At 43.3% G+C, this 12,739-nt stretch overlaps 1 long non-coding RNA gene across 1 annotated transcript in view; it reads right to left on the reverse strand.

Annotated features, from left to right (window-relative positions):
- The window catches only part of LOC140196044 (uncharacterized), a 64,233-nt gene that overhangs the window by 48,825 nt on the left and 2,669 nt on the right, over positions 1–12,739 (reverse strand). The gene's annotated exons all lie outside the window — the stretch shown is intronic.

Here is a 12,739-nt window from a genome sequence, read left to right on the forward strand (position 1 = left end):
TCGCAGAGCACCTTGCTCAAGGACACAACACACCGCCTCGGCCGGGGCTCGAACTCACGACCTTCAGGTCGCTAGTTGAATGCCTTAACCACTTGGCCACGTGCCCACATATTTACAATATTAGTCAACTATTAAATACACTACAGCTAGGCATTAAACATCTGACCAAACTATACAATAATTACAACACAGAGACTATTCAACCCAATATCTACATCATCTCCTGGTAGAGCAGTACCACCAGTACCACTGCCCTACCAATTATACTGTTTAAGCACTAATTCAACTCCTTTATGTAAGCCCTCTTGATTTTCTCTACCATCCTTAATGATATTGAATTTCAGATCGTGACAGCTCTGTTTAGAAATGATTTTTGTCACAACCTGCTTGTACCATTTTTCCCAAATAAAATCATGTCTCCTGGTCTTAGATGCGTTCACTGACAGAATAGCTCACCTCTGCTTACTTAAACCAATCATGATCATGTACACCTCTCCATCTTCTTTGTTCCATGGAGAACTATGTCAGTTTTTTAATGTAATGTGATGGCTAAAATCCTGGGAACTCATGTAGAAAAACTTTTCTCATGTCCATTTTGGGAACTTTCACATCCTTCCTAAAGCTAGGTAACCAGAAATGGATGCAGTACTCCTGTGTGGCTGTAGCAGTGTTTTATGCATTTATTCAGCAGTAACCAACATTGGTTCAGTGTTGCGAAGAACTGCTTCACACTAGCCAGATGCTTCCAGGGAATGGGGAATGATAATTTGAAAGACTTTCACCATCTCGATAATCTCAAACAGGGCCCTTTCACACATATTCACACTCTTCCATCAGACCACTGTAAAATGATAATTGTTTTGGAGAACAGTGGCAGAATAGTTAAGACACTGGACCAGTACACAGAACCCTGAACAGTGTTCTGCTGTCATAATTCTGAATTGTCATAAAATCCTATCGGCTCCATTAGTTTTCTTCAGGGACTAAAATCTGCCATTTTAGCCTTGTCCACTCCATATGTGATACCAGTTCTAAGGCTATGAAATTTACTTTTAAATGTTATCTGAAATATCCTCGCAAGTTCAGAGACCATTAAGAATGCACAGTAAGTGTTAACCTGGATACATTCTATTGATTTTCAACCTCTCACTGCTACGGTCGAAAGTTCCCACTTGCTTCAAAAATGCAACAATTATGCCAGTGACTAAGAAGAATAACGTGAGCTGCATTGATGACTATCACCCGGTAGCACTCACATCTACAGTGATGAAATGCTTTGAGAGGTTGGTCATCACTAGACTAAACTCCTGCCTCAGCAAGGACCTGGAGCCATCGTAATTTGCCTATTGTCACAATAGGTCAATGGCAGACGCAATCTCAATGGCTCTCCAAGTGGCTTTAGACCACTTGGACAACACAAACACCTATGCCAGGATGCTGTTCATTGACTATAGCTCAGCATTTAGTACCATCATTCCCACAATCCTGATTGAGAAGCTGCAGAGCCTGGGCCTCTGTACCTCCCTCTGCAACTGAATCCTCGACTTCCTAACCAGAAGACCACAAATCTGATAACGTCTCCTCCTCGTTGCCGATCAACACTGGTGCACCTCAGGGGTGTGTGCTTAGCCCACTGTTCCACTCTCTATATACACATGACTGTGTGGCTCAGCATAGCTCAAATACCATCTATAAATTTGCTGACGATACAACCATTGTTGGTGAAATCTCAAGTGGTGACGAGAGGGCGTACAGGAGCAAGATATGCCAACAAGTGGAGTGGTGCAGCAGTAACAACCTTACACTCAACGTCAGTAAGACAAAAGAGCTGATTGTGGATTTCCGGAAGGGTAAGACAAAGGAACACATACCAATTCTCATAGAGGGATCAGAAGTGGAGAGAGTGAGTAGTTTCAAGTTCCTGGGTGTCAAGATCTCTGAGGATCTAACCTGGTCCCAACATATTGATACAGTTATAAAGAAGGCAAGACAGTGGCGATACTTTATTAGGAGTTTGAAGAGATTTGACATCTCAACAAATACACTCAAAAACTTCTATAGTTGTACCGTGGAGAGCATTCTGACAGGCTGCATCACTGTCTGGTATGGAGGGGCTACTGCACAGGACCGAAAGAAGCTGCAGAAGGTTGTAAATCTAGTCACTTCCATCTTGAGTACTAACTTACAAAGTACCCAGGACTTCTTCAGGGAGTGGTGTCTCAGAAAGACAGCATCCTCCAGCACCCAGGGTATGCCCTTTTCTCACTGTTACCATCAAGTAGGAGGTACAAAAGCCTGAAGGCACACACTCAGAGATTCAGGAACAGCTTCTTCCCCTCTGCCATCCAATTCCTAAATGGACATTGAAACCTTGCACACTACCTCACTTTTTTTTGACATATTGTATTTCAGTTTTTGCATGATTTTTAATCTATTCAATATACATATACTGTATAAAGTATACTGAATATGATTGATTGATTGATTGATTGATTTATTTATTATTTGTTATGGTCCGGTCCTTGAAGTTCGCATTCCGGTTCACGGTCCGGTCCGTGGACTCAGGTCTCCGGGTCTTCCAGCTGTCCCTTGTTTGAGTTAATCATAAGCACCTGATTCCCATCTTGAGGCTTGGAATATAAGTAGCCTTGGGGATGAGTATGGGTGGCTGGTTTGTCTTGTCAGTCCCCCTTGGAGCAACCTGCTGATGGAAGGTTAGTGAAACCATTTGTGACCTCTAGGCCTGGTTGGAGGACCACCACTTTATGGAGCCTTGTTGCCACTTGTTGGAATAGTCTTTGTGGTATGGATTTGGCTGTTTCCCAGACCAGCTGAGTGGCTGTCAGCCACTCTGAGCTAAAAAGAGATCTGGCTGTTTCTGTAGCCAGTGAAGGTTGCTGGCTGTAACTGTGACTTGGAGCAACCCCGAAGCAGAGATGGAACTGTCTGTTGTTCTTTGGTGTTTGTCTCTTCTTGTCCTCACCTCTGTGGGATAAGCCAGGCTGTTTTGCTGTTGCCCTGCAGAGGGTCCGGTCCTGTCTTGTCTTGTCCTTGCCTCTGTGGGGTGAGTCAGGCTGTTTTGCTGGTGCCCTGCAGGGGGACCTGTCTTGTTTTGTCCTTGCCTCTGTTGGGTAAGTATGGCTGTTCTGCTGTTACCTGATGGAGAGACCTGTCCCACCTTGGTGTGGAGATGAAGATGAGTCCCGGCTTGTTGAGGGATAAGTCCTGGCTGTATGTTGATGTTCGGTTCCCAGTTTGTCTCTGAGCTCCAGGAACCCAAGCCTTGAGAACCCTGCGGCCAAGCTCCAGGAACCCAAGCATTGAGGACCCCGCGGCCAAGCTCCAGGAACCCAAGCCTCGAGGATCCTGCAGCCAAGCCCTAGACCCAAGACCCGAGACCCCAGTCTGCAGCCAAGCCATGTCTTTGCCTAGTTTTGGGGTCCGAGCCTGAGGCAAGACCCAGGTTCTGGGTCCTTGTCCGGTCTCGGGCTCGGAGTCGAAGCCTTGTCTCCTAGTCCATGCTTTCTAGTCCTGGTCTGCTTTCCTTAGCCCAAGTCTGCATTCTTGTCCCTGCTCCTGGTCTGAATCCTGTCACGTCCCTACTCTAGTTAGGTCCTATCCCTTGTACTTCAGTGTCTGTGTCTTGCATTTGGGTCTGTTCCCAGCACCCCATTGTGACATTATTATTTATTTTCTTCTATATTATGTATTTCATTGAACTACTGCTACTAAGTTAATAGAACATAGAAAAGTACAGCACAGTACAAGCCCTTCGGCCCACAATGTTGTGCCGACCCTCCAACCCTGCCTCCTATATAAGCACCCACCTTAAATTCCTCCATGTACCTGTCTAGTAGTCTCTTAAACTTCACTAGTGTATCTGCCTCCACCACTGACTCAGGCAGTACATTCCATGCACCAACCACTCTGAGTATTTTTAAAAAAAAAACCTTCCTCTAATATCCTGCTTCAACTTCCCACCCCTTACTTTAAAGCCATGTCCTCTTGTTATCATGGTCCGGATTGGGGTCCCTTTGAATTTACCTTGTTTATGTTATGATCCGGACTGTTGATTCTGTTTTCCCGTGTCCCTCAACTTCGGTGATTAGAGGCAATTAACACTCAGCTGAACCAGTAGCTTATAGTCTCCGGCTTTCAGCTGTTTGGCGTGGGAGCGTCTGCAAAGTCATCTAAGGTACGGTGTGCCAATGTCATCTGGCCAGAGCAAGCCCAGTCTCTGCCAAAGCGAGTGCCGGTAATTCGCCCTTCATCACCGGAGCAACCCTGTCCAGTTACCTCACCAAAGCGAGGCTGTAAAGTTTCCTCACTGAGGTGGGTCTGTCAGTTAACCCACTGGAGGGAATCAAGAACCACTGTCTACTGTTCCCGGGCTGAGTCAAGAGCTCGCCACTACCCAGAGGCTCCAAGTCAAGTCCTAGCCCTGGCAGCTTCCAAGTACTGAGTCAAGTCCTGGCCCTGGTGGTCTGTGATTCCTGTCCTACCCCCTTGTCTGAATCCCTTCTCTGCCCCTCTTGCCTCTAGCCCTCATCTGCAGCCCCTGCCTGCACTTCAGTCTAGTTCCATCACCGGAGCTAGATAGGTACTGTCTGGTGTTCATTCATGTTGGTCTTGTCTTGTCCTTGCCTCCGTGGGGTAAGTCAGGCCATCTTGCCGTTGCCCCGCAGAGGGTCATAAATCCCGGCCCTATGTCCTGTACCCAAGGAGGGGTCCTGGCTCTCTGTTCTATGTGCGAGTTCTGGCCCTATGTCCTGTACTCAAGGAGGGGTCCCGGCTCTCTGTTTGGTGTGTGAGTCCAGGTCCTATGTCCTGTACCCAAGGAGGGGTCCCGACTCTGTGTTCTGTGTACGTGTCCATGGTTCCATGTACCTGCTCCCTGAGACCGAGGCTCTGTGTTCCCATGTTCCGCCTCTGCCTAACCCATGTCATGTCCTTGCCTGGTTCTGGGGTCCGAGCCCGAGGCAAGACCCAAGTACTTCAGAGTCCAAGCCCAGACCCTTGGTCCCTGCCTAGTCATAGTCCTGAGTCCTTGTCCAGTTCGCTATTTCCTGCTCGTGCCTTGCTCTCCTGATATCGAACAATAAAAAAAATCTAAGTAACCTCACGAGATGTGTCTTGCATTTGGGTCCACCCTTGCTCCCAATGCCCAGCCATTGTGACACTTGTATTGAGCAGAGGTGCCCTGGGGAAGAGGTGCTGGCTATCCACTCTATCTATTCCTCTATCATGTCTCCTCTCATTCTCCTTCTCTCCAAAGAGTAAAGCCCCAGCTCCCTTAATCTCTGATCATAATGCATACTCTCTAAACCAGGCAGCATCCTGGTAAATCTCCTCTCTACCCTTTCCAATGCTTCCACATCCTTCCTATAGTGAGGTGACCAGAACTGGACACAATACTCCAAGTGTGGCCTAACCAGAGTTTTATAGAGCTGCATCATTACATTGCAACTCTTAAACTCTATCCCTCGACTTATGAAAGCTAACACCCCATAAGCTTTCTTAACTACCCTATCCACCTGTGAGGCAACTTTCAGGGATCTGTGGACATGTACCCCGAGATCCCTCTGCTCCTCCACACTACCAAGTATCCTGCCATTTACTTTGTACTCTGCCTTGGAGTTTGTCCTTCCAAAGTGTACCACCTCACACTTCTCCGGGTTGAACTCCATCTGCCACTTCTCAGCCCACTTCTGCATCCTATCAATGTCTCTCTGCAGTCTTTGACAATCCTCTACACTATCTACAACAACACCAACCTTTGTATCGTCTGCAAACTTGCCAACTCACCCTTCTACCCCCACATCTAGGTCATTAATAAAAATCACAAAAAGTAGAGGTCTCAGAACTGATCCTTGTGGGACACCACTAGTCACAATCCTCCAATCTGAATGTACTCCCTCTACCACGACCCTCTGCCTTCTGCAGGCAAGCCAATTCTGAATCCACCTGGCCAAACTTTCCTGGATCCCATGCCTTCTGACTTTCTGAATAAGCCTACTATGTGGAACCTTGTCAAATGCCTTACTAAAATCCATATAGATCACATCCACTGCCCTACCCTCATCTATATGCCTGGTCACCTCAAAGAACTCTATCAGGCTTGTTAGACACGATCTGCCCTTCACAAAGCCATGCTGACTGTCCCTGATCAGACCATGATTCTCTAAATGCCCAGAGATCCTATCTCTAAGAATCTTTTCCAACAGCTTTCCCACCACAGATGTAAGGCTCACTGCTCTATAATTACCCGAACTATCCCTACTACCTTTTTTGAACAAGGAAACAACATTCGCCTCCCTCCAATCCTCCGGTACCATCCCCGTAGACAATGAGGTCATAAAGATCCTAGCCAGAGCCTCAGCAATCTCTTCCCTCACCCCGTGGAGCAGCCTGGGGAATATTCCATCAGGCCCTGGGGACTTATCTGTCCTAATGTATTTTAACAACTCCAACACCTCCTCTCCCATAATATCAACATGCTCCAGAACATCAACCTCACTCATATTGTCCTCATCATCAAGTTCCCTCTCATTGGTGAATACCGAAGAGAAGTATTCATTGAGGACTTCGCTCACTTCCGAAGCCTCCAGACACATCTTCCCACCTTTATCTCTAATCGGCCCTACCTTCACTGCTGTCATCCTTTTTTTTCTTCACATAATTGAAGAATGCCTTGGGATTTTCCTTTACCCTACTTGCCAAGGCCTTCTCATGCCACCTTCTTGCTCTTCTCAGCCCCTTCTTTAGCTCCTTTCTTGCTTCCCTATATTCCTCAATAGACCCATCTGATCCTTGCATCCTAAACCTCATGTATGCTGCCTTCTTCCACCTGACTAGATTTTCCACCTCACTTGTCACCCACAGTTCCTTCACCCTACCATTCTTTATCTTCCTCACTGGGACAAATTTATCCCAAACGTCCTGTTAAGACATTTCACGTCACATGCTGGTGATAATAAACCTGATTCTGATTTTGATTAATATTTTTAAAGGAAAGTTCAATGTTAATTTATTACTGAAGTACATATATATTACCTGATGGACCTACCAGGATTGTGAACCAAATAGATAATGCCATATCGTGGCCTAGTCTCACTCAGAATAAACAAAATTACAGGTCTATGTTGTTATCCTCCCCTTGAACAAAAAAAAAATGTGAAAAAGACTGTCAAGGATGAACTACTAAAACATCACTGCAGATCAATGTAATGCTGTAAAATAAATGTTATCTCCTAAATTATAAGATTTTTCACTTACTGTGACATCTAATTTGGGCTTGAATAAGAGAATTTAGCATGAAGGTCAGCATGCTGAGTAACAGCTTGTCCTGAGTTTCCATCAGTTAATATCAATGTCTGTAACAGCAAGAGCAGGTTTAAAGTTGGCACACTTCCTCTTGCACCAGATTTTCTAATCTAAACTTTCAGTAAGACTGTTTCTATTTCAGAGAAGATGAATAACAATAATGCTACTGATGCCTCTTGGGAGTGGTAGTGAGAAAGAGAAAGTAGGTAAGTAGGGAAATCATGCTCTGAGTTGTAAGCTAAGAGACCATCCTCAGACTCATCAGCTGCAAAAGCTGTTATAGAGTCACACAGCACGTAAACACACCCTGCAGCCCAACTGACCCATGCCGGCCAAGATGCCCCATCTAATCAAGCCCTAGTTACCAGTGTTTGGCTCAAACATTTCCAATCCATGTACCTGTCCAATAGTCTTTTAAAAATTATTATAGTACCTGCTTCAATCACTTTAGCTGATTCCACATAGATACCACTTTTGTGTGGGGGAAAAAAAATCATCCCTCAAGTTTCTCTTAAATGTTTTTCTTCTTACCTTAAACCTGTGCTCTCTAATTCTTGATTTTCCAACTCTGGGGAAAGATTCTGAATGCATTCACTCTATCTATGCCCCAAATGGCTTTATACACATCTATAAGGTCACTTCTTAGTGTCCTGCACTCAAATAGGACATAGTACACAGAACAGAACTGCACAAGAACAGGACCTCTTCCCCCTTTCTACCTATACTATTGGTGTCAATGTGCAACACAACCCGTCGCTGCTCACCCTCCCCCCTTGACAATATTCAACAGCTGCTCTGAGACATCCTGCACCTGAGCACCTGGCTTCGCTTCCCCAGCCAGAGAATTTTCTGTCTGTTCTCCTAACTATTAAGTTCTCCTCACTATCACTCTGCCTGTTGTTAACCTCCCTTGATGAGTCTCAGATCTGGCCACAGTGCCAATGGCCTGGCCGCTGCTGCTGTGCGCCCCCCCCCCCACCCCGTCTGCAGTATCCAAAGGATAATGGCCACAGGGGAAGCTTGCACTGACTGCTTATTCTCCTTACTCTTCCTATTGATCACTCAATTACTATCTAAAGCCCCAAAGTCTTTGGTGATTTAAAGTCCCAGCCTCCACATTCAATGTAAATTTATTACCAAATTACGTATATGTCACCAAATGCCCACCTGAGATTTATCTTCTTTCAGGAATATGCAGTAAAACAAAGAAATACAATGGAATCAATGAAAAACTACATATAAAGACAACAAAGTAGCCAATATGCAAAAGAAGACAAACTGCAAATACAAAATAAATAATGCCAAGAACATGAGTTTGCAGAGTCCTTGAAAGTGAATCCATAGGTTGATTTCAGAGATTAGTTCTATGTTGTGGTGCGTGAAGTTGTCAACCCTGGTTCAGGAGTCTGATTATTGAAGGGTAATAGCTGTTCCTGAACCTGGTGGTATGGGACCTAAGGCTCCTGTACCTTCTTCCTGATGATAGCAGTGAAAATGGAGCATGGCCTGGATGGTGGGATCCTTGATGATGGATGTTGCTTTCTTGTGATAGTACTCTATATAGATGTGCTCAACAGTGGGGAGAGCTTTTCTTGTGATGAACTGGGCTGTATCCATCACTTTTTGTAGGCTTTTCCTTTCTTGGCCCAATAGTGTTTCCATACCAGCCATGACGCAACCAGTCAGGATACTCTCCTCTATACAACTATGGAAGTTTGTCAGAGTTTTAGGTGATATGCCAATCTGTGCAAGCTTCTTAGAAAGTAGAGGAGTCGGCGTGCCTTCTTTGAAATGGCACTTATGTGCTGATCCCAGGACAGATTCTTCTGATATGAAAACACCCAGGAATTTAAAGTTGAAGTTAACCCTCTCCACTTCCAATCCCCAAATCAACACTGACTCATGGACTTCAAAATTCTTCCTCCTGTAATGAACAATCAGCTCTTTGGTTGATGTTGAGTGAGAGGTCATTGTTGTGGCACCACTCAACCAGGTTTCCTGTCCAATTTCCTCCTATAATTCAGTTCCTCAAGTCTGGTGGCAACATCCTTGTAAATCTTTTCTGCACTCTTTTCAGTTTACTAATGTCTTTCCTATAGAGAGGTGAACAAAGCTGAACACAGCACTCCAAGTGTGGCCTCACCAGCATCCTGTATAACCACACCATGACCTCTCAACTATTAAACTCAATGTCCTGACTTAGGAAGGCCAGCATGCCGATAGCCCTCTACACTATCCTGTCTACCTGGGACTCCAGTTTTTGTGAACCATGTGCTTCTACTCCAAGGTCTATCTCTTCTACAATACGGCCCGGTGCTCTGCCCTTTACTAACATAGTCCTACCTGGATTTGACCTTCCAAAATGCAACACCTCATGCTTACCTGAATTAAACATCATTTCCCTCATCCCACCTACCCAGCTGATCAAAGTTCAAAATAAATTTATTATCAAAGTACATACAACCCTGAGATTTGTTTATTTGTGGGCATACACAGTAAATCCAAGAAACAGAATAAAATCAATGAAAGACAGATAGACAATAGGACAGATAGACAACTAATGTGCAAAGGACAATGAACTATGCAAATACAAAAGAGAGAGAAAAAGCAATAAATATCAAGAACATAAAATGAAATGCCCTTGAAAATGATCCATAGGTAGTGAAAACAGTTCAGCAATGGGGTGAGTGAAGTTATCCCCTCTGCTTTAAGAGCCTGATGGTTGAGGTATAATTGTTCCTGAAACTAGTCAAGAACAAGATTGTAATATTTGATAATATCCTTCATTGTTCATGATACTACAGTTTTAGAGTCATCTACTAAACTTACTAACCATGCCTTGTATTTCTTAAATAGATTACTGATACAGATGACAAACAACAGTTTGATCCAGCGATCACCTGTGATGCTACCAGTTGTGGTTCTCCAGTCCAAGAAACAACAATCTTCCACCATCCCCTTTGGTTTTTATCATGTTGTTTACACTGAATGTCAGTCATTGACTTTGGTACCCATGTACAAAAATTATTGGCAACAAAAAAATTAAAGTTATTTAGAAGTTTTTTTAATATTAGAACACTAAAACATCTACACATGCTTAAAAACAATGACATTATTTAAATTATTCAAATTAAACTAAATTTTAAAAAAACAAATGTTTATTTTACCATTTACTCCACAGCCGTTCTATCTCTTCAATGTCAATAGGCCTACAAGACTTACAACGTAATCAATCTGGTAAATGTTCAGCAGACTAACGGTAGGGAACCTTTGAGGATCATTGCCTTTCCTCACTGGTCACTAGGGCAGCACAGGTGCTCTAACATCAGCATTGGGCTGTAAGGGATGCTGGACTTACACTTGCACTCAGGAATCTTGAGCCTCTGCCATCTAAGACCACAAGACATAGAGCAGATTTAGGCCATTCGACCCATCGAGCCTGCTCCACCATTCCATTATGGTTAACTAACCCTCTCAACCCATTTTCCAGCCTTCTCTCATTATCTTTGACACCCTGACTAATCAAAAACCTGTCACAGTTGACCTCCACAACTGTCTGTGGCAATGAATTCCAGATTCAATACCTTTTGGCTAAAGAAATTCTTCCTCATCCCTGTTCTAAATGTATATCATTTTATTCTGCAGTTGTGCCCTCTGGTCCTAGAGACCACCACTATAGGAAAAATCTTCTCCACATCCACCTTATCTAGGCCTTTCAATATTTGATAGGTGAATTCAGTAAGTGGGTCATAGTTGTCAGAACTGAATGGTCTTTAAATAGTTGATAAAAATGAGAACTGTTTATGTCAAAAGAATATTCTAAAACATGGAATATTATTTCTTAAAATTGAATAAATGCCTTTAGGCATTTTCAGCACTCTCTATAAAGCAGCAGTAACAAATACGGTATTGTAGTAAGATGCAGATAACAGAAAGATCTTTAGAATCAGTTTAGAATAGAGATACTATACATTCTACATAGTCTATCAAAAATTTGTGACACGTGCAGCGACATTGTTAAAAAAAAAACCTTTGGTCTAGTAATGGTTAATGTTGTGAACAGCATGTGACAGGAAGTTGTTTAATCATGTGTATAAAATATTTTAATGGAGAGAACTTCTTTGGGGCAGAGTTGGATATGGTGCTAAGAACTATAAAAACAGAGAATACACACCTATATTTGCTGTTACCAGAGAGTTGAAACAGGAGATAGGATGTGAAAGCATTGTTTCATTCTTCTTTGAGAACAGTTTCCTGGACTGATTGGACAGACTTTGCCTTCAAACTGTAGTTGTAACTCAGTAGTGTCAAGGGTTACTGGTGACTCTTATATCAGCTGTTGCCAAGAATAGCAGAAAGGTTGTAAAATCAGTTTTGTTGGATGGTATTAACTCTTCTTGTCACTAATACTACAATAAAACAATTTCCTTGTATAATGACTGGAATCATACAGTATTAAACCAGTGTTATGCCATAAATATATAGGATTCAAATCACAAACAGGAGATATATACACAAACAAGTATATAAGATCGCTTTATTCTTGCAGAACAACTTCTGATGTATACTTGGGTTTCTGTGCAGAAGAGATATTGAGAATCAGGTAACATTGCTGCTCAGAAGCTGGAGACTTTTTATGTGCTCTCGAATTTAGAACATAGGACCTTTGGCCCATGACGTTATGCTGACTTTTTAATCCACTCTAAAATCCATTTAACCCTTCCCACCTACATAGCCTTCCATTTTTCTATTATCCCTGTGCCTTCTAAGAGTTTCTTAAATGTTCCTAATGCATTTGCCTCTACCACCACCCCTGGCAGGGCATTCCACCACCCTGTGTAAAAAAAAAAAAAACTTATCCTTAATATGCACCCTAATACTTTCCTCCAATCATCTTAAAATTATGCCCCTTTGTATTAGCCATTTCTGCCTTGGAAAAATCCACTCGATACATGCCTTTTATCATCTTTTGCACCTCCTTGGTATATCACTAAACTAGTTTTTTTTCTCTCTTGGATATATTTTTCCAACTCAAATAAATTATAAAAGTGTAACACACTGTAAGGTTTCACTGCTAATGTAATGGTTTCTCTGTAGCAGCAATATTTGGGTTATGACTAGAGATAACGGGGCTTTGGAATGTGGGCTATCCTATGAGAGGGATGTTGTTCTTTCTTGTGGGTCTGGGAGCAGGGATTTTGCAGTCTTTTGCCAGGGAGAGATGAGGAGAGAAGACATGAATAGAGAGAGTTGGTAGACCGCTGGATAGAGTGGACTTGCAGCGAGGGTCGGCTACGCTCAGAGGAGCTCAACGGGGAACTAGTGGACTGAACTGTGAGCTCCAACGTTGCGCATTAGACTGTTTCATAAGAATGGGCCCTTTTTTTTGTTCCTTTACTAACCATATAGTCAAATT

Source organism: Mobula birostris, chromosome 1 (genome assembly GCF_030028105.1).
Source record: "Mobula birostris isolate sMobBir1 chromosome 1, sMobBir1.hap1, whole genome shotgun sequence".
NCBI classification, from domain to species: Eukaryota; Metazoa; Chordata; class Chondrichthyes; order Myliobatiformes; family Myliobatidae; genus Mobula; species Mobula birostris.